Below are 21,110 nucleotides of genomic sequence, written 5' to 3'. Positions count from 1 at the left end.
AAACATTTGCTTAAACAATAAATCATTTTGTCACAGAGAGTGTTTAAAGAATGTCTACTGAATAATTAAGTATATATTTACAGTTCTAAATTGTATTAACACCAGGCTAAAGAACAAGGTTTCAATTACATTAGGACATAAAAGTTAGAAATTATTATTCCCGAGAAAGTTGTAATAAATTTCCCTGCACTATAGCTGTGTAAACTTTCATGAGAAACATTTTAAACACAAGACAGTTCAATATGCTGCTCATTTATTCAGAAGATGAAGCCATTCTGTAAGATATTATGAGAAGTGTTGGGTCTACGTAATATTTAACTTGTGATTTGCATTTAAATACTGCCATTTCTTAAAATTTGTTTATTCTATTCCAAGGGAGAGTTTAAAACTGGTTGGAGAATGACTGAGGATATTTGTACAAATGATCTTCGCAAAATGTAGCAATTTTAAACTATAAGATAAATTATTTTTCTGATGGATCAATCCTATTATTGTGCCAACAAGTCAATTGTTACTCCAGGTAATTTGATACATAAGTTGATGATATTTATTGTAACACTCTCAAGATTTTCTCTGAATTTAAAGCAGCAAATTATTCAAATTCCTTTAAAATATTATTCTAGTACTTATTGACTTCAACTTGTTGAAAGGGGCTTACAGAGAGATCGACTCATGAAGGGAGAAGAAATTCAACTTAAAAAGAGAGAAGACAAGTGGCTCCCAAGAAATAAGGAGGAAAATATTAAAATGATCAAAAAGAGAAATAGATACACATGGTCTGTAAAGAGAAAAGTTGCCTAGACCTTCTTTTGATGATTCTCTCTGGCAACAGCCCAGGAGATGTCAGACTTTGGTTCTAGATATAGATATAGACAGCATTGAAAGATTCTTGACCCTGCCCTAATCCACTAGCAGTCAGGGAATGGCAGTCTTCACTATGGTAGGTCTTAACTAACAGTGACTCTTGGCTAACTATTTTGTCCCATCAGTGCGCTCATGCTCTAAACCTAGCATAATTAAACTTCAATTGAGGATTACTCTGAAAGGTACACTGAATTTTTTTATTTATTCATTTGGTGATCTTCGAATCTACTACACATCCGGATATTCTAGGTTTTTGTAAGTCAGTGAAAAGTACCTGCAACAAACAGCATTCATCCCTGCCCAACATTCCTCTGTGAACTTCACTTATTGATCAACTTTTCCTTGGGAGATGTGAAAAAAGAGTTTATCAACTACAAAACACACCAATAAATCAAAGAAATTATTCCACCCAAGTCCAGCATAGGACGGCAGAAAGTTTATTGGGGGAAAGGTTACTTAGCAAATGTGACTCCAAAGCAGTTAACATTACCCCACTTGGGAGATGAGTCACGAAAGCTCCACCACTATAGTCCCACCCTTGGTCAACCTTCTACCTTTACAAACACCAGTGCTTCCGAAGACCAAGTGTGGCTGAGAGACAGGAGGGTCCACAGAGGAATCTTAAATAAGGCTTGAGTTACCCTCCCCCATGCCTTCTAGAAGAGGTTTTCAAAACTTCACTATGATTGCATTAGACATAACTATCGTAATTTTTCTTTCTTTTATTACTATTTTTATTTACTACTTTATTGCCATGACTGTGCCGTCGAGGTGTTCTGTGGATTGCTACAGTAGTCTCTGCTCCCATGATGGGGATTGTTGTGGGGAAATATAAACAAATGTCTACTGTTATTATCTCCATTTTACAAATTAGAGAAGTTGCAGCCTAGAATGATTCCACGACTTTGCCAAGCTCACACAGAGAGTTAAGTGGTAGATCTGTTAGCGAGTTAAGCCAAGAGGGGAGAGAGCTGCCACAATGGCTGAGGTCTAAAGAGGGACGTGAGGAAGGTGGTGGCAGCAGGGGCAGACAGGAACGGGCAGAAAAAGCAGTGCCCATAACAAAGAATGAAGAGGAGCATTCGTGGGAGAACAGAGAATTAGAGAAAAGAAGGTTCCAAGGAGGGGAAGGAACATGAGGTGAATCCCCAAATTGATACAGATGTGGGACTCAGTGTAAGTCCCTGTCTCTGGCCTCCATCTTTGGAGGCCCCGCCCCTGCGCCCACCAAACCTTGACCCCTCCCCTGACCACTCCCCCCAGAAAGTCCCTTCGTGATCACACATTCCCCCCAACCCCCACCTCCACCCTCCAACCCAGATCGCATTGCCAGCTTTTCAGGTTGTTGTGATTTGGTTTGAATGGGATTTTTGCGACGGCAGAGAGCTCACATTAGGAAATATTCCTAACACTCAGGAAATGGCTTGGTGGGGAAAGGGTCTACTGTGCGAGCATGGAGACTTGAGTTTGGATCCCTGGAGCTCACTAAAAAGCAGGGTGTGATATTGCACCTTTAAAATCCCCATGCTTCTGGTTCAGGGGTGGGCTGGGGCAGCAGGTGGATCCTTGGAGTTCATTGGCCGTTCAACCTCCACAAATCAGTGAGCTACATGGTCAGTTAGAGAACCTGTCTCAAACAAACAAAAAGAAAAAGATGAAGACAGATTGATGAAGACAGATTGAAGAATATATCCATCACCTGGTCTGCATATACGTGTTCACACACCCACATGAATACACACATATGCTACCCCACATGCACAAGGGAAGGAGTAAAGAGGAGGCAGGCTCAGGGAAGGTATAAAAGCACATAGTGAGAAGTGGTGACGGAGAGAAGTGGAGGTGAGTACCATGCAAGTACACCATTCGGTGGGGGAATCGGAGAAAAACTAAGATTGTTTTTAATATAAGAATGCTCAGTAAGCGTTGCTTATTGATTTTAAGCAGTTGGTTTTAAAATTAAGTAAGACCCTGGATTTGGTCTTTTTCTCACCTAGTGTTCAACAGTAGAGACAAGTCCCCACTGTGGGCTGCAGTGCCTTGTCTGTTAAACAGATCGGGAGATACAGCTCTGAGTGGAATGCGAAAACAAGGCAGAGTTGTGCTTAGAAGGAATGCAGAATATGAGGATGTCTATAATATGTATGGAAAATTGGAGAAAATAGAAAGAAAAGACAGTGTGTTGGGGTTTATTTTAATAATTCAGTAGTGACACGGTGAAGGGGAATGTGCCATATTGGGGAAGGGGGAACATGAATAAAGTAATCCCACACTGGTTCCAAATAGGGGATAATAAGGGGTTCTTTATTCAAGGGGAACTCACAGATCACAATGCGGAACAGAAATGGAATCCAACATCCAGGTGTAGTGAGTTGGGAGAGAGAGCTCAAGCAGGCCTGAGCCTTTTTGGTGCCCAAGACCACACCCAGCCTGGTTCAGCCTCTCAAACGTCATTGGCTGAAAGAGGTTCCCAATCACCTCCCCTTTTTGTCTAAGTTGTCCAAACCCAACACAAAACTATATACAATAAGAACATATATCAAGTATAAAAATTAGAATTACCACCAGCATAAACAATATTAAGCAGAAACATATGCTAAATGTTTCAATAATTATTTCCTTCAGCCAATGGTCTTTGAGAGGCTGGACCAGGTTGAGAGTGGCCTTGGGTACTAAAAAGGCACGGGTGTGGCAAGGGGGAAGAGAGAGAGTGGGTGGGCCCGTGCCTTTTTAGTACCCTGTTGGGATCTGTGCATTCCCCTTTAATAAAGAACCCCTTATTATACCCTATTCCGAGCTAGTGTGGGATTATTTTATTTGCATTCCCCCACATCTGACACATTCACCTTCAACATGGTGATGGTCTAAAACATTGGTTCCCATGGAACAGAGTGAAGCCAACTTAAATTCTTTCAGGGCAAGTTTGACAGTGCTTGGGTCACATATTATGCTTTTGGTCCCATATGGGAGTGGATGATCGTGGCATTGTATAGGATCCAGACATGCTGTAAAACACTATAATATATCGAACATCTTCACAGGGTAAGGAATTTGCCAATCTAGTACATCATCAGTGTCCATGTTGACAAACATGGTCGTCACGTAGGAGTAGGGATGGGATAAAGAGGACAGACTGAAACAAGGTTAACAAAGCTGACGCAAAAGATCTTAGTAACCAACTTGATGTAGAAGGTGGCGTAGTTATAAGAAGGTGGTCAAAGTCATTTATTCTGGCACCCATGGAAAGGCAGATGGTACCATAAATTACTATTGGGGTGAATGAGTGAATGAGTATAGAAATAAATGAGTGTTTGGTGAGTGTGCAATATTCACACTTCTTTACCCTTCTGTACATTTAATGTAACTCATTTAATTTTCACAGTATAAGGAAACAGCTATTGTTCTCACATTATATAATGAAGTAAGCACAGAAGGGTTCTGTGACTTGTCCACAGTCACACAACTGTTTATTATTGTGGATCCCAGGGTCAAGAACAGAAACCCTTAAATGCTGTAAGGTAAGAATTGAGAGCAGCCACAGAAGCAGCATAGTTTTGGTGGGAAGATGGAAGTTTCAGTCATAGACTGGAGATGTTTAATGCAATTATTTAATAGCCCATGTAGGTCAAAGGTTCAGTTGTCTGATGCCTCAATTGTTGAACCTGCCAAATGGATTTAAAAAAAAAAAACAACTTAAACGGAAGCCTTCATTGAAAGTAGTCCTTGGAAACAACACTAAATCTTTATAAAAATACAACCAAGAATTAGTGCAAGTTGTTATTAAAGCTAGAGAAAGCTACACTTTTGTGTTTATTAAATTTTCTGGGGAGACCACATTTTAAAACTTTCAATTATGTGGTCTTAGGGTGCTAAATATTTCCTCTCATCATTCTTTCTTGCCTAACCTCACTCTGTTGGCTCTGAAGTGCAATACAAAAACCTACTCATACCATGTAAGCCCCTGAGGCTGTGGTTGCTCTTACCACTGGCTACATGTCTGCTCTTCATTTAAAACTTCTCCAAAGCCATTCTGTCTCCAAAGGCCTATTTGAAACCGACTATTTTTTTTTTAAATTAGCTCATACTAATTGTATAAAATACTGGATTTCATTATGACATTTTATACTTACCTATAAGGTACTTTGAATATATTCACCCCCACATTATCTTGCCTCTCTCCTTATGATGACCCTTAGAACCATAGTAGAGACATTGGTTCATAGGGGTCTCTTTGCCTATACTCCAGGGTCCCCCCAAGATCTTTGTTGAATGGTTTCTACATTGTTGGTAAAGGCAAGGAATGCTACAGCTGGAGAAGCACTGAGGCTGTTACCACTGCTTTGGTCATCACAATAGGTTTCACACGATGTTATTATGAAGGAAACACAGCTCTTTGTAAGTCTCTGGTTACCTGGCCCCATCCCCTGACACAAACCAACCATTTATTTCAATAGGAACTTGTCACCTAAAATCCTTTAAGGAGAATTCACCAGAGTATGTTTCAGAGTATTTACACTGCTGTTTCATCATGCTGAGGATAGAAGCCATGGATCTCGAGTCTTCCTAGCTGAAGGTGTGGCGTTTTTAGGTGAAGGACCTGCCACTAAATGGTCTTTACCTCTCCTTTCTGCTATTATTCTGAAATATGTTATTAACAATAGAATGTATTATTCTACTATTTCTGATATTGGCCACTGTTGCTCTTAGGTACCTCAGTGACCTCAGTTCCAGGAATTCTCTTTATCGTACTTTCCAGAAACTCTTGGGGTCCTCTCCCTCACTTGAAAAATAGCCCATATAGTTAGTGTCTAATGATTAAACTTTCACCACATAAACATTTCCCAGAACAAACAGATCACTCGATCTAGGCAAACTACCTTGGCCTCCAGCTGCTGAGCAAATTTCCCACCCAGGATCTGAGAAAACAGAGGAAGAAGGTTGCCGTGGGAGCCAGAGAGTCTGCCAGGCAGGCATTTGGATAGTCTTCAAAAGCACCACCTCCCCACCACCTCTGCCCAAGCTGCATCCCTGCTGGGCCCTCAAGAAATGTGTCCACGGTCTCGAATTTGTAGTTTTGAGGCAAACAGGGCGTTTGATACCACAGGTTGGTCAGAGGTGGTACCCAGAATATGCCCACCCTGTTATTTACTAGGTAACATGCATGCATGTATGCATACATATATGCATACATACAAGCATTGTGCATGTGTGTGTATATGTGTTGTGTATGTCTGTTCACATATGTATGTGCGTGCAGATGCACATGCGTGCTTAAGGATGTAGTGGCTTTAAGCCAATGTTGAGTGTCTTTCTGATTGTTTACCTTAGATATTGAAGTAGAATCTCTCTATATACCTAGAACTTGCCGTTTTAGCTAGTCCGGGTAGCCAGTTGGCTTCAGGTAGTTCCTCTCTCTGCTTCCTATCCACTGAGAGTACTGACAGGCAGCCAGGCTCACCAGCTTTTGTTTGGGTTTGGAGAACCTGGACGCTGGTCCTCTTAATAAGTGAACCACAAGTGTTTCATCTTCTAAGCTGTAGCCCCTGGATACTTTGAAGTCATGTTTTAATTTCATACTGGCACATTCTGGAGTTTTATTCTTTTACCTTCTGTGTCTATTGACTCTTCAGTTCCACAGAAGTAGCTAGCTGTTCAAAACATAGCCATAAAACCAGAGTGCATTTTGTTCTCCACTGTCTTTGTTGTTCTCCGTCAGGGTACTGAACATCGACTGAGAGACACCAAGAGTGGTGCAATAAGTCTGCTTCAAAGAACTTGATACTGAAGCAAAATATCACTATCTAACCTTGGCTTTGGTCAGACTTTTCAATCATAAATTCATGCTAAAATATCATACAATAAGCTATAAATGTGTGTCAGTTTCATGGTTTTCTGTGCCAGCTAAAAAAAAAAATTAAAATGTGGAGCTGAAAGATGGTTCAGAGGTTATAGCATCCATTATGCAAGCCTGAGGACTTGAGTTCGAATCCCCAGCACCACCTAAAATTCCAGGCATAACCCCACAGGCCTGGGGCTCCAGAGCAGCAGAGTGTGGAAACAGCCGGATTCCAGGAACTCCCAGGCCAGTTGAAGCAGCATGCTTCTCTTTTAAACATAAGAGACCCTTCTTTTCTTCCCCCATTGGCCGAAATAGCTTTATTCATCAACCAATAAAAGCAACACATATACATATATATTTGTCTAAATAAAAACAAATTTAACATAGTAAAATTACATTTATAAAACAATTATCAAACAACAATTATAGTTACAATATTGAGTCCATTTACATTTAGCAAATTAAGGAAAATACTTTATCATCTATCCTATCTTTGTGAGTCTAGAGTTTTATATCTAATTTATCCTTTATCATAACTAAGAAAAACTGTAACTATGGCTATTTAGCCTTCAACTCCATCAAAGACTGCAGAAGGATATAATATTACCTAAGTAAACGGGAAGTGCATTGTAAGAAACTCCAAAACTCTAAAATTGACAGAGACATCCTGGACAGTCACCCAAACTTCTTCTGTACTGCTGGGGCATCCATCTTCAGCCTACAGGTCCATAGTATCCAGCAGACTTTTCCATGAATCAGGAAATTTGAAGATCTCTTCTTCCTTGTAATGGCAAAGTTCATCAGTTGCTTTCTTCCGTGTTCTGCAGAATGTCTGGCAGACTCTTTCGTGAATGCAAGAACCCTGAAAATCTGAAGAGACCCTTTTCTAAGACAATAAGGTAGAAAGTGCTTGAGTAAGACTTCAAACATATTTCTCTGGTTTTTACCTGCATGCCCATGGATGCATGCACCCACCTTCTCCTGTGCATCCAACACACACACACACACACACACACACAAATTAATTAATTAATTAAAATTTTCAAAATGCTTTAGACTAGAAACAGAGCTCAACAGCAGAGGACTTGCCTAGCGTATGTAAGGCCTTGGAAACAATCATCAGCACCGACTGAATACAATTTCATGCTATTCCAAATGACAAAATGCAAAGATAATAAAAGAACCCAGAGTCCATCTTGCAATTTCTTTCTTGCTATTACTATTGTTTTTGAGACAGAGTCTCTCTCTATGTAGTTCTGGCTGTCCTCGAACTCACTCGGTAGACCAGGCTGGCTTTGAACCCACAGAGATCTACCTGCCTCTACATTCCAAGAGCTGGGATTAAAGACATGTGTCACTATGCCTGGCTCATCTTGCAATTTTTATGCTCGGGCATTTTGACAGTTTTGTTTTCCCAGACGATGGAGGCATCCATCAGGTGTGAGACTGTGAAACAAAGGCAGATGTCAGCATCTTCACCTGTAAATGCTCTCTGTCGTCCTGGAAAACACTCCGGTGCCAGGAAGGAGGAGAAGATGAAAGGAGCTGCAGAAGCAACACATTGAAGCTGGATTTCCTGTAGGCAGTGTGTGCATGCACACAGAGAAAAATGTCAGCAATGGTTTAAGACAGCCATAAAAACCTAGCAAAGGATTCTTTTACCCATTTGTCAGGTCTGGGAGCTGGGATGGCTCATTTGCATGTGTTTTTTGTTCATTTATAAGTGACTGAAATGATAAAAAAAAAAATTCCTTGTGATATCTCGCCAAAACTATCAGGGGAACCCAAATCTGTGCATGTGTTGGATCAGCATTCCCATTCTGAAGGAGTGTCACCATGGTTATGAAGCCTTCCTGCTAGCTGTTCAGCTGCTCCCAAGGACTTCAGCTTGTTTTGTTTTGTTTTATTTTTTTCATTTAGTGGTTTTCACCCATTGGAAAAAAGTAAAGAAAATAATCTATTGGTTTGACAAAGAAAGCAGAATCCTGTCATGATGCCTGTGAAAAAGATGTTCGGTGTGACCACATGATATGATATGTGCCTCTCATGAATCTGTCCCTCTGGGAAGCTTGAGATCCTTCAGCATAATGCCTTCCCCCAGCCCCCCACCAGTGGTCTTTGAAGTTCTTAAAATATTAAGAGAGATAGAATTGTAGAAGAGAAGTTCTTGAATGAAATCTCTCATGGAATGTGAACATCTCCTACGGCTATAAGGCAACCGTGTTGCCGGGAAGTTTGGTGTGCCTTGGTTTAATCAGAGGATGCCATCAACAGCTTTAGTGTGTGTGGTGGTTTGAATAAGAATGACCCCACAGGTTACTATATTTGAATGCTTAGCCATCAGGGAGTGCTACTACTTGAGAGGAGTGGCCAGAGTAGATGTGACCTTGCTGGAGGAAGTGTGTCACTGGGGGCGGGCTTTGGGGTTTCAAAATCCCAAACCAGTTCCAGTGTCTCTCTCTTCCTGCTGCCTGTGGATCAGGCTGTAGAACTCTCAGCTATTTCCCCAGCTCATCGGCCTGCATCCACCGAAATCTCTTTTACAAGAGTTGCTGTGGTCATGACTTTATAGTACTGGAACAGTAAGACACTGTGAGAATCTGGCAAAGAAGCAGATTGCTGACGGTAAATATTTGGTTCTATACTGCAATAAAGTGATGGTTGTATAAATTGTTAAGATCACACAGAATATTGGCATCCTTTTGCCCAGCCTTACTGTTAGTACTGCACTAAATATATGCTTTTGAGAACGTAGACATTCTTCCAAGAGTAACACGATCTCTCACTTAGTGTCATTCTTTTCTTTATCACTAAATTCTCTTGATGTCATGAGGAAAAATCATTCAAGTACCTTCTAGAAGTTGCCATGCTATCATCTTTGTACTGGACTTTGATGGGAAGGGATTTGTCCAGTTTCTGAATCCCCAAATTCAGGAAGAGGAATCTGCATATTGGTTCCCCCTGTGGTATATGTAGAAGGAGCATTTCAGTCAAATGTGTGGTTGGTTAGCGACGGCTTTGACTCTGAATCCCAAATGTGTTGGTTGACCCAGGCTGGACTACATGTGAACTTTCAGATTTCTATGTAGCATCATTTTGGGCTCTACCTAATGTTGGTACTAATCCAAGCAACTTGCTTTGTCTCTTTTTCCTGCTGACCAGGTATTAAAGCTTCACTTACACTCTTGGTTCATCTCCATACAACTCCCCGCCCCCACAAAGCTGAAAAGTGTTTCTGTTGAACTAGAACAGAGTGGAGGTAAGGAAGCTATGACCCTGGAAGCTCCAGCAACCTCTAAAGTTTTGTATTTGAGACCAGGTGTCTCTGAATCTAAGGCAAATGACTAAACACAATGTCCACATTGATGAGTATTGGGGCTAGCTTTTGCTGTGCTAGGAGTCAGGTGAAGAATGATTGAGCATTGGATTGTTCAAACCTTCTCTTCTCTCCACTGGACACGTCAACTCTGCTGGCATCTTTTTGATCTGCCCCAGAGATGTGACCTAATCATAATAAGCCACATGAGTGATATTGCCAAAAATTAACCTACGAGTCACCCAAGCAATCTATCAGTAGGGGAAAATATTAGAATCATGACAATCAAGGCCAATAGTATACTATAGTTGACAAGGCAGGAAGATGGCCACTAGGAGAGAAAGCTGGTTAAAAGAAAAGTAATACAGGAATGACTCTCAGAATGTGTTGGAAGATGTCCAGGGAAGTTCAGAGAAATTTTTATTTTATGAGCTTTTGAAATGGCATGGGAGAAACATAAGAAGAACATTGAGGTAGGCACTAAGGCAAATATCCAAGACTGAAAAGATTTCAAAGTATAAAGCCTCTTTGACTTTGCATGGGTTACATCCTGATGAACTCATCTGTATTATTCATCTTTGTTGTTGTAGCCAGACATCTGCAGAGGTTACATAAAGGGGGAAGATCCATATTGGCTAACAGTCCTGGTGGATATAGTCTAAAATGGTGAGTCCAACCCTGGCATTGGGAGTTTAGAGAAAGTCACCTTGTGAGGACAGACGAGAAACAGAAGGAACTGGCTGTAACCTTCAAAGACTCACACAAATAACTCACTAGCCAGACCTCCCAAAACAGTGTCACCAGCAGGAGACCACACATTCAGACACATAAGCCCATGCGGAACTATAGTGTGATCCCAACTTGAAAATATCATTGGGGGAAATCACTAAATATTAGTACTCCTAACCTACCAAACACAGATCTTAGTTACACAAGACACTGTAGACTGTCACTTCTTCTCCTGGAAGATTGAGCACATTGTTGCTGCTTATTATTGCAAGACAGTATAGTCTCTCATACCATTGACACAGTAGGAAGCCAAAATGCCAAACCCAAAGTCTGGTTTCTACTGAATGTGGACAACTTTTGCATCATTGTAAAATCAACAAACCCCAGGTCCAGATGTTTTACACAGAGGACAATCTGCAGACTAAAAGGTGATAGTAAGATGTAGACCAAATCAAAGTCTAAGAATGGTGGTGACGCCTCTTCTTCTTCACTCTCTCCAGCTAGGTCAGTTATTAATTTTACATCATGCCACCTCCACCCCACTCTGCACACATTTGGATGGAGTCCCTCTTGTAACATCCTATCACCAATGCATCCCAAGGTTTTCCCCCTTCACCTTCAGCAGTTGCTCCCTCTTACCGGGTTCCACCATTTAAGATGGTGGCTCCTTGGTACAGAAAAGCCAGGGATCATTGGCAACAGTCCTCCGACTTCATTATTATTTCACTGGATGGACCGCCAAAGATAAAATACGAAAATCCCTTCTGAGTGTTCATTACCAGCCACATTTTCTCATATCAAATTCCATGCTTTTCTTCCAAGAATCCTAAGTAGGAGTAGATATTGATTTGGGAAATATGTTCCGTGAATAGTATGAATAGCAAAGCCTACTCTGAACTGTGATTTTGAAAACTACATCTTTCCTCATTCAGAAAAAACAAAACTATGTGCTTTGTCAGAGTTAAGGGGACCTGACAGAAGAACATTCTGTGTTTAGCAGCAAAACAAACAAACAAAAAAGAAAGAAAGGAAAAGAGAAACAAGAATAACTACAACAAAAAAATCTTCTTACCAGTTTTTTTTCCCCCTGTACTTGGAGTGAATATACTATTTAGGGTTCTGCCATTGCAAGCCCTATAACAGGTTAGAAGAATCAAGAGAGAAGAATTCTCCTGCAGTTTTGGTACACAACCTGAAAGGACATGGGCTACAACTCAGAAAAATTCTGAGAGATTTGTCCTGGAAAACATCCATATAGATAAAGTGCTTAGACAAGACAGGGCAGAATAGCGGAGTTAAGACCAGTTCTTACATTTATCATGTGTTGCTGCTCTTTCTTCTTTGTGTTAAATGCTTGGAATACTTTCAATCTCTTTATTAACTGGTGAAATTAAAACAGGCTAGATTGTGTGTGTGCGTGTGTGTGTGTGTATGTGAGTGTGTGAGCGCACACACATGTGCATGGGCACATGCACAAATTATTTCTGATTGGCCAAGTTTGAAAGCTTACTGTATAACAATAATAAATCACATCCACAATGCTTCCTTTCTGAACAGCCTAGGGAACACAAGGATGCCTACAGATATGGGAATATATTAAAAGATCACAACCTTGCATCAGCTGGCCCTCATTTTCAGAAGCAAAGGCACAGTTAGTAAGACTCCGTATGTAGATACACTCCCTAGTTATGAAAAACATATGAAAAAGCATACCACACCCCAGAGACTTCACGTGGTCCTTTCCTGTGCACATAGAGAGCACCACTGAGGGTGTGATTTCCACTGTCAGTAAGTGTGAAAGCCTGTTTGTTGTGTTCAGTCTTTGCCTGGTGACAGGGAAGTCACTCATGGCCAGAGGCCCTTGTCTTTGCTTTAATGCTTTGCTCTTCCTGACCATTGAAATTCAAAACCACTCTTGAGCAAGGACCCTGGGCACCCAGCATCTCCATTTTCCACAAACTGTCACCAGTCTTGCAAGCTGAACCGAATCACTTCGCAACCTAAGTCTTTGGCTAGTAATGGCTTGATGTCTCCTGTGCCCACCTCCTTTTTCTCTTTGGTTTTGTTTTAAATAGCAAGCTCATTTTTGAAGTAGACTTACTTTACCTATGGAACTGAGAATTGCAGGGTTGTCTTTATGACTCTTCATTGTTTGATTTGAGATAAGCTTTCACTCTGTAGCCCGGGTCAGTCTGGCACCAACTGTATAAGACAGGCTGGCTCTTAGCCCACTGTAATCCTCCCGCCTCAGCCTTCCTGGTGCTGAAATGACAAGCGTACACTACCACACCCAGCTGGTTATTTCATTTGCATAGCTGAAATTATGTCACACACAATTTAATTAATGATGTTAACCGCAGGCAATACTAGAGACAGGGTTCTAGTCTCACTTCTGCTGTGATTATTGAGTCTGCAGTTCTCTGAGTGAGAGACTCAGATGCTTGTGTTTTGTTTTCAGTTCCTGATGCTAGCTGGATTCCTCTTTTAGGCCATGTCTCCTTAGGTTAGTGCTATCTAAAGTTGTGCTTCAGAAAGGCCTGACTGGGGTAGAGTGAAGCCAGAAAGCCAGAAGTTCACAGACATTTTGATTAACTTGCCCCTTTTCAGCCACTTTTCAAATCTAAGACTGTTTCTGCAGAACAGGCAAAATTTTTTGCCCCCTAATGCATCAAAACTGGATTAGGAATAACAGTCCAATGACTGTTTCCTGCGTGTCTGTGGAAGGATTACGTGTTGCTCAAAGGTTAATATTTAAATGTCTTTTAAACCATAAGCTTTCTGATAATCAGCAGTGATTTTTTTTATCCATATGTTGATATTCGAAAATTGAAGTAGTTATGTTGTGTGTGTGTGCGTGTGTGTGTGGTGTGACTAAAGACTGTGTGTGTGACTAAAGACTCTGTGTGTGTGTGTAAACCAGTGCTCTACCACTGAGCCACACCCATATTCCCTAGCCACTACATTTGCAAGCTTGATATTTTATATAAAGCCTTGACTTCTAACTTTTAAAATTTGAAGGGGCTAGCATCAACTGCGCAGCTTTCTTTGAATGAATGAAGTTGTGAGGTGTGATTCAATGATTTTTTTTTCTCTTTACAATACCCAGTTCACAAGGACTCACTTGGGGTTGTAGTGGAGGAATAAGAAGAAAATACTGTTCCCACTATCAGTGGACATCTTTATTCCATGTGTTTTACATATGTGACCGTTTCTGGAACATTATATCTAATTAATTTATTGTCTCTTTGAGTCTATGTCATCTCACTTTAGCATAATGGTCTCTAGTTCATTTATCTCCTGAAAATGACACAATTTTATTTTTTCGTATAGCTGCATACAACCCCACTTTGCATTTATAGTACGTTTTTTAAGGGAATCATATGTTGACAGCCATCTAGACTAACTCCCTGTTTTAACTACTGTGAATACTACTGTAATAGAAATGAAGGTTGGGGTCCTACTGCCATCAGTAGCCACATGTTTAAAGCAGTTCTTCCCTGTTACACAGCAAACCTCTTCTCGCTCTTGCAAGCATTCTGACTGCTGCTATTGCTTGGTCAGTATATCTGTTCCCCCTAGATGGATCGTTCTCAAGAAACTACAGTGCTTCAGGATTTGCCCGGGGAAAGGGTCAGTCACCGATGATGGAGTCCTCCTGCCAAAATCAGTGAGCTACAATGTGGTTGCTTGGGCATGGATCTGTTTATGACTATTTCTGTGCTGCCAAGCTTAATGTTCTGAGTTCAACTCCCCAAGCCAACAAGGAGGAAGATCGACACCACAAGTTTTCCTCTGACCGCTGATCTTCACATACAACAGGAGAGATAAATAGTTCATTAACCAGAAGATAAGGCCTCTGCTGCAGCTGTTTTATGAACTCACTAAGAAGTAATGTGCTCATATTTTTTCATTCTATCTTCACTGTTGTAACAGCAGTCTACTAAATTATGTTAAATGTCCCTTTCCTCATTAAGTTTCATAGCCTGATTCCTCTTTAGGAGGCCTAAGAGTATTTCCCAACCTTTTTTTTTTTTTTTTTAAATTGTGTTGAACATCAAGGGTTGTTGTGACAAAGAATGACACAAAAATGTCTTGCAGTCTGAAGGGGCAATAGAAGCAATCTGTCCTAACAGTTTGTCTTGGAACACCGGGAGGATTTATGTGCTGGCTATGTAAACTAAAACCCCAGAGAGATGGGACTTGTTCAACAGGTCCCTCAGGAAACCCATCTGCTCCAAGCCACACCAAGCAGTGTTAGGTCCTTCTTCAGGAACAGAGATCAGAGTCACTGTCTCATTAATTCTAGAAGTCTGGCTCTGTGTCCCACCTTTTCTCTCCTCCCCATCTTCCATCCAGTTGGAGCTGTGAAGGAGAGAGGACTAGGGGATCGCTGTGCACTCAGGAATCATTGGGTTTGCTTAGCTGGAAAAGGCGAGTAAATTGGGGACAGGCATGACATAAGAGCAGCCTTCACTGTTTTAATCATAATGCATTTTGTTCTCTAAACTGATTATTATTGTTCAAACATCTATTTGAAACAGACCTCGCAGACGGCACATCAATTACTTCAAAGCCCCTGAATTCTCGCCCCCTAGCTAAGCCGATCATAGAACTGGTGATTGAGAACAACTGAGACATATGGATTACCAGAATGGAGAGAGGAGAGAAAACATTATTGGAAAAGCAGAGGTCAGCTATAAATTGCCTTGCTGGAGTGTTTTTGGAAGGGAAACAGTGCTTTAGGAAGGTCATCGTCAGTGATGACAGTGTGAAGAATGAGTCGGGGGAGCCGGTGAATAATGGCACCTGACCAGGATGTGGTTAGAGCAAGAACAGCAAGGAGGGGCTGGCTGCTGCCTTTCATTACCTCCCTGTCCCTTCCCAACATCTGCCCGTGAAATGAAACAGGAAGAGTTTGGATTTATATGGGAGACTTCTAGTGTGCAGTTGGTACGTTGTGACTCTTACACAGATGGTGTTCCTCAAGTGTCTAGCTATGTCTCTAAGCCCCTAAAATAAGATAACCAGTCAGGATCTAGCTCCACATTCTTCTTTTCTGCTTCCATGACTGCCTGCACATTTCTTCATTTGTGAAGTAAGGTAATTAAGTTGGGTAGCCTCCAAGGTCCTGACAACTTTAACAGCTGAGGCTCTACCTTTGAGAAGCCAGAGGTTTTGTGATTTCTTACCCAGTTTAAATATCGAGTAACATCTATACAGTGTGTGGTGATATTATAGGTAATTCCTGAACCTTCATGTATTTTACTTATGCTAGAAACTTCCAGATGCTCAACATCAGAGTCCATTTTCTCCAGGTGGATTGTGAACACCTTCAAGTCTTTTGGCTGGCCATGCAGTGCTTGGCATCATTTTAATGCCAGCGAAGTCAAGAGGAAGATGATGCTTGTGGCTCGGCTTATTCGGCCAGTCCAGTTACAGGCACAGTGGGGTTGGCTGAACTAAAGCCATGCTTACTGACTGATGGTCCTTCAAGGCCAAAGAGCGCCCTTGCTCCTTCTGAGTGAGGTGGGGAAAGGGAAGAATTTTTTATATTGGTACTTCTGTATCTATCAGTAAATGGACTTTTAGTGGCTTGTGTTGGACAAGTGTTGACAGTGATGATTCTCTGACCTAGCATTGAGATCATTTCTACTGAAACAAAGATCCGTTTTCATTGGTGAGGCCTAAAATTTACGTTGTTGGTAAAAACTAAAATTTTAGTTGCTTAGCAAAAACTAAAATTTTCCCTGCAAGAACTATCTTCTAATTAAAATAGAGACAAATTATATCCAACATATAAACACGTATCAGCCAATTCCTGCAATTTGATCTGGTAAGAAGTAAAAAGGGAGGCAAGAAATTCCCACAGAAGATTTTTCTCAAGAAATTACATTCGGCAATCAGAATCAGAATAAGCTTTCCAACTCGAAAGGGAATTGAGGTCATGCATGTGAGCCAGCAGTTCTGCAGCCCAAGCACATACATGGGCTAGTGAGAGCACATATCAGAAGCAAAGTCTTTCCCCTGCTCTATTTACCAGAAAGTCTTTTCAGCAGTTTCTGTAAATCCTTACCTTGTTGCCAACCACTGATCTGAGGTTCAAAAGCAACCAGAGAATAGAGCTATTATTTCTGTGACTTTTCATTAATTCTGGGCCTATGGTGACTGAACATCTTTCTTTCCAGAAACTCGGAGGCATTGTTTGCTGAGCTGCTATGCTAATTTGTACTTTGGAGCAAGGCTTGAGCTAGAGCCCACTGCAGAGATGATGCAAATGGACCGGAGAGAGGCTGTGACACAGACGCTGGAGTTGGAGATGGCTGAGCAGGATTTAACCGTTACTCTGTGTTTCCTTGCTCTGAATTCCGATGATAAGAAAGTACCACATGTGCCTTCTTCGCCTTAAATTCAACAGGTCACGTATGAATTCGCTAGCACTCCCCACCCCAACTTGATATTCTTTGGGTATTTTATACCTTGATCTTTCAAAATACTTTTTATTTACTCCTTGAAAGTTCTGTGCATTTAAACAGACATATATTGATCATATCTGCCCACCAGCATCTCCCCATTAAGCTCCCAGCACCCCCACCTTCATTAATCATTCACTAGTCATGTGGAAATCCAAGCTAGAAACCATTCCGTTCCTCTTGAATCTTCTTTTCGTCTGGCGTTTATACTCAATGAACATCTCCTGACCATCCGTTCCACCTCTAAAATGTCTTTGAATCTGCTCGTTCCTCCAACCACTATCCTCATTTTCTCTCTCCTGGATCTTTGTCAGAGCCTAATGGGTCTGCCTGTCTCCAGGGCAACCACTTTCTATTCCACCCACTGATCTGTGCCAGGGTGTGCTTTCTGAATAGCAAATCTGATCTTGTCACTCACACAATTAAAATCCTCCAGTGGATCCCAGCCACTTACAGCATGGAAATTTAGGCTCCTGAACTCAGCCTACAAAGACTGCTTTTAATTTGGCTCCTGCGCCTTCCACCTGCAACCCAAGCCACCCTCTCTAAATTCTTCAGTTTGGCATCTTACATGCGCTCTTAAGGCTCTGTGGCATTGCATGTGCAGTGGCCACGCCTGAAACAGCTTTCCTAGCCTCCATCCCCCGAACACCTACTCATTCCTTCTAGATGGAATTCTAGCGACACCTGTTCAGAGCGGCTCAGATCCCTTGCGCCTCCTGTGTGCATAGTCTCAGGAACAATCTCACATGCAGGCATGTTTTTGGATGCTTTTCCCCCATCTTTCTTTGAATTCATTTGAGCATTGTCTTTGTGTTCTCAGTCTCCAGCCAAGTGCCTGGCAGAGGAGAGGAACCCACTACGTGTTTGCTGAATATGAATGAACACCCCGAGGCAGCTGGTTTCAGTAACAGCAGAGCTACTCTGGGCATGCAACTTAAAGTCCTTTGAGACTTTGTCCTCATTTGCAAAATCAGGGACAAAACCAGAGCTATCTTCCTGTGCTGTTGTAAGTAGTAGAGAAGACACTGGCGTGCTCTGGGAACTGATATTCTGGTATAAGAAAGTGCAATTATTGTGACTCATTACACAACATATATTTATTTTTAAGTTTTTTTCCTGTGTGTATGGGTATGCGTATATGTATTTGTGTAGGTGTGTGCATATGAATGCAAGTGATCTCAGAGGTCAAAAGAGGTCAGCCAGACATGGGTGCAAGAGACCAAACAAGGGTCTACTGGAAAAGTAGCAAGTGTTCTTGATAGCTGAGTCATTATTCCAGTGCCCTCCAACATATTTTAAACCTTATTTACAGATAAGCATAACGAGGATACATCACTAAACAGATTTGTAATTTACCTTGCGTCTATTGGGCTCCTGGCAAATTTACCTGGCAAAGTCTGGCCCACTAATCTTTCTGAGCTGCTTCTGTCCTAGACCAGGCCAAGCTTAGCAGGCTCTGTCTCTCTGCACATAAAGTTGGTAGTGCCTGCTTCTCTGGTAGATCGCACTGGGCCATTTCACATAGTTATCTTTTCTGCATTCATTTGTTTTGTCCTTGGGGACAAAACGTGTCAGATTTCCAGACCAAATTGAGGACAGTGTAGACAGAATATCCACATACTGACCGTTCTCTGGACTGCCCTGCTTCTGGTTGAGTGGTCCAAGAGGTGCCCCTGGGCTTGTGACTCCTCCTCCGAAGTTTCCCTTGATGGCCATTTGACTTTGCCTGGTGATCTGGAGTGTGTGGGAGATTCCCCAGGTCACTGCCATCGCTGTCATTTACTTCAGAGCTCTTAGTGAGCACAGCATTCTTGGGTTCTCAGCCTCAAGTCTGTGAGCCTTAGCATAGCATTCCTGCTATTCAGGTGCATATTACCTAGATTACCAGTGTCTTTCTGGGACCTTCCACCCTTGCTCCTTCCTGAGCTGCTGACCTACTCAAAGTCCTATTACTGGCAATGTTTTTAAAGGATGGTTAATTGTCCCTGGTGATTTGTCCAGTGTTTTGCCTTATGCTATACACAATACATGTGGCCAGTCACATTTTCCTTGTATGAAATCTTTGAGGAACTATTATAATACCCCTCTTTGAAGGGCAAAAGACACAGCAAGGCGTAGAGAAACACGCCTTGGGTGACGTGTCAAAAGGCTTGAATCTGCTCATGAGCAGGGTGAGCTTCTGAAACATCCAGATACTACCGCTCTTCTCTGCATCCTACCTTTGCCTTCCTCTGAGGCCTTTGCCCTTCCTCCAGTGGCACATAGCTGAATCTACATATCTTTGACTCAAGATGAATTTGCCTATCTCTTGACTGTGGTAAATCACAATCATACCCACTGTGTGACCTCCAGCTGTCTCAGTCCTTATGTTTCTCTGGTACCATGCCAGGTTTCCTTTAACCTTTGAAATGGAGCAGAAAGGCAAAAACTGATGGTTCCTTCTTCTGTATATTCCTACATTCCGTCACAGGCTAGCCTCAGCCAAACCAGTTAGGCAAATATGTTAATGAGCTTTATTGACATAAAAAGCAAAAGGAATGAATGAGTATAATACTGTTACAGTTCCACTCTGTCTGAGTCGGGCTCTCGGGTAGCTTGAGGTAGGTTTTCAGCTTCTGATAATTGTCCTCTTGCTTTCTCCTCTGGAATTTCGAAACTATCACACGTAGGTTATGGGATTTGAGGGGTTGAACACGGGGACTTCGTACTTGCTGGGAAAACGCTGTATCGGGTAAGCTGGATCTGCATCCCTGCTTCCCCCACACACTTTTCCTGCACGACTTTAGGAACTGAACCAGGGCCTCACACATGCTACACAAAACAGTCAACCACTGAACTATATCCCAGTCCAAAATTCTGAACTATCATTTGTCTCATACAGCAATTTTAGTTTGTTAATTTATAGTATATTAAATAAATACCCCAAATCCAACTGTTTATGATAGTCTTATTCATTTTGATTGAATTAAGGCAATATATTTATTCATAAATGTAGAAAACTAATTTTTGTTTCGTTTCCTGATTTTTTTGAGACATGTTTTCTCTGTGTAGCCCTGCTTGTCTTGACTCACTCTGTAGACCAGGCTGGCCTCAAACTCTACCTAGCTCTGTTTTCTGGGAACTGGGAGCAAAGTACCCACCACTGCTCAGTGAGAAAACAATTTTGATAGGTAGAAAAAGAGCACAAGTTTGAGACCAGCCAATGATTGCAGAGTGGAAGCTTGTCTCAAAAACAAAACAAAACAAAACAAAACTAAGCCAGGCAGTGGTGTCACACTCCTTTAATCCCAGCAGAGGCAGGCAGTTTTCTGGGTCTATAGACCAGCCTGGTCTATAGAGCAAGATCCAGAACATACAGGGCTACACAGAGAAGCCCTGTCTCAAAAAATAAATTAACAGAGTAGAAAAAGAGAGCCTTCTCTAACATCTAGCAAGATAAGTGGTGGGTCTAGAAAGGATCATAGTGAGTGAGGTAACCCAGACCCAGAAAGTCAAATATTTTATATTTTCTCTCATCTGAGTTTCCTAGCTCCAAATCTTCAGATATAAGTAGACTTCACCTTTTATCAAGGAAGCTTCTCCGTGCAATTGGTGGGGAGCATCAGTAAACCACAACAGAAGAATTTTCAGACCTGCGGAGACCAACTCCAGTGAATTCACCTACAATCCAACTCCTGCACCTAAATCTCAGGGATTATTCCCAAAGAGGGGCAGAAAGATTGCAAGAGCCAAAGGAATATGGAGTTTTCTGTGAAATTGTGTCTCCTAGAAATGTCAGACACTGCATCTATGAAGCTTCATGAGCATGGTTGCCTGAACAGGAGCTGAACAAGGAAAACAGCAATAGATATGCTAATAGGGATGGTGGGGAGCTCATAAGGCCTCAACC

The sequence above is a fragment of the Chionomys nivalis genome, chromosome 12 (genome assembly GCF_950005125.1).
Source record: "Chionomys nivalis chromosome 12, mChiNiv1.1, whole genome shotgun sequence".
Taxonomy (NCBI): domain Eukaryota; kingdom Metazoa; phylum Chordata; class Mammalia; order Rodentia; family Cricetidae; genus Chionomys; species Chionomys nivalis.
Note: the sequence above shows the minus strand (reverse complement) of the source record.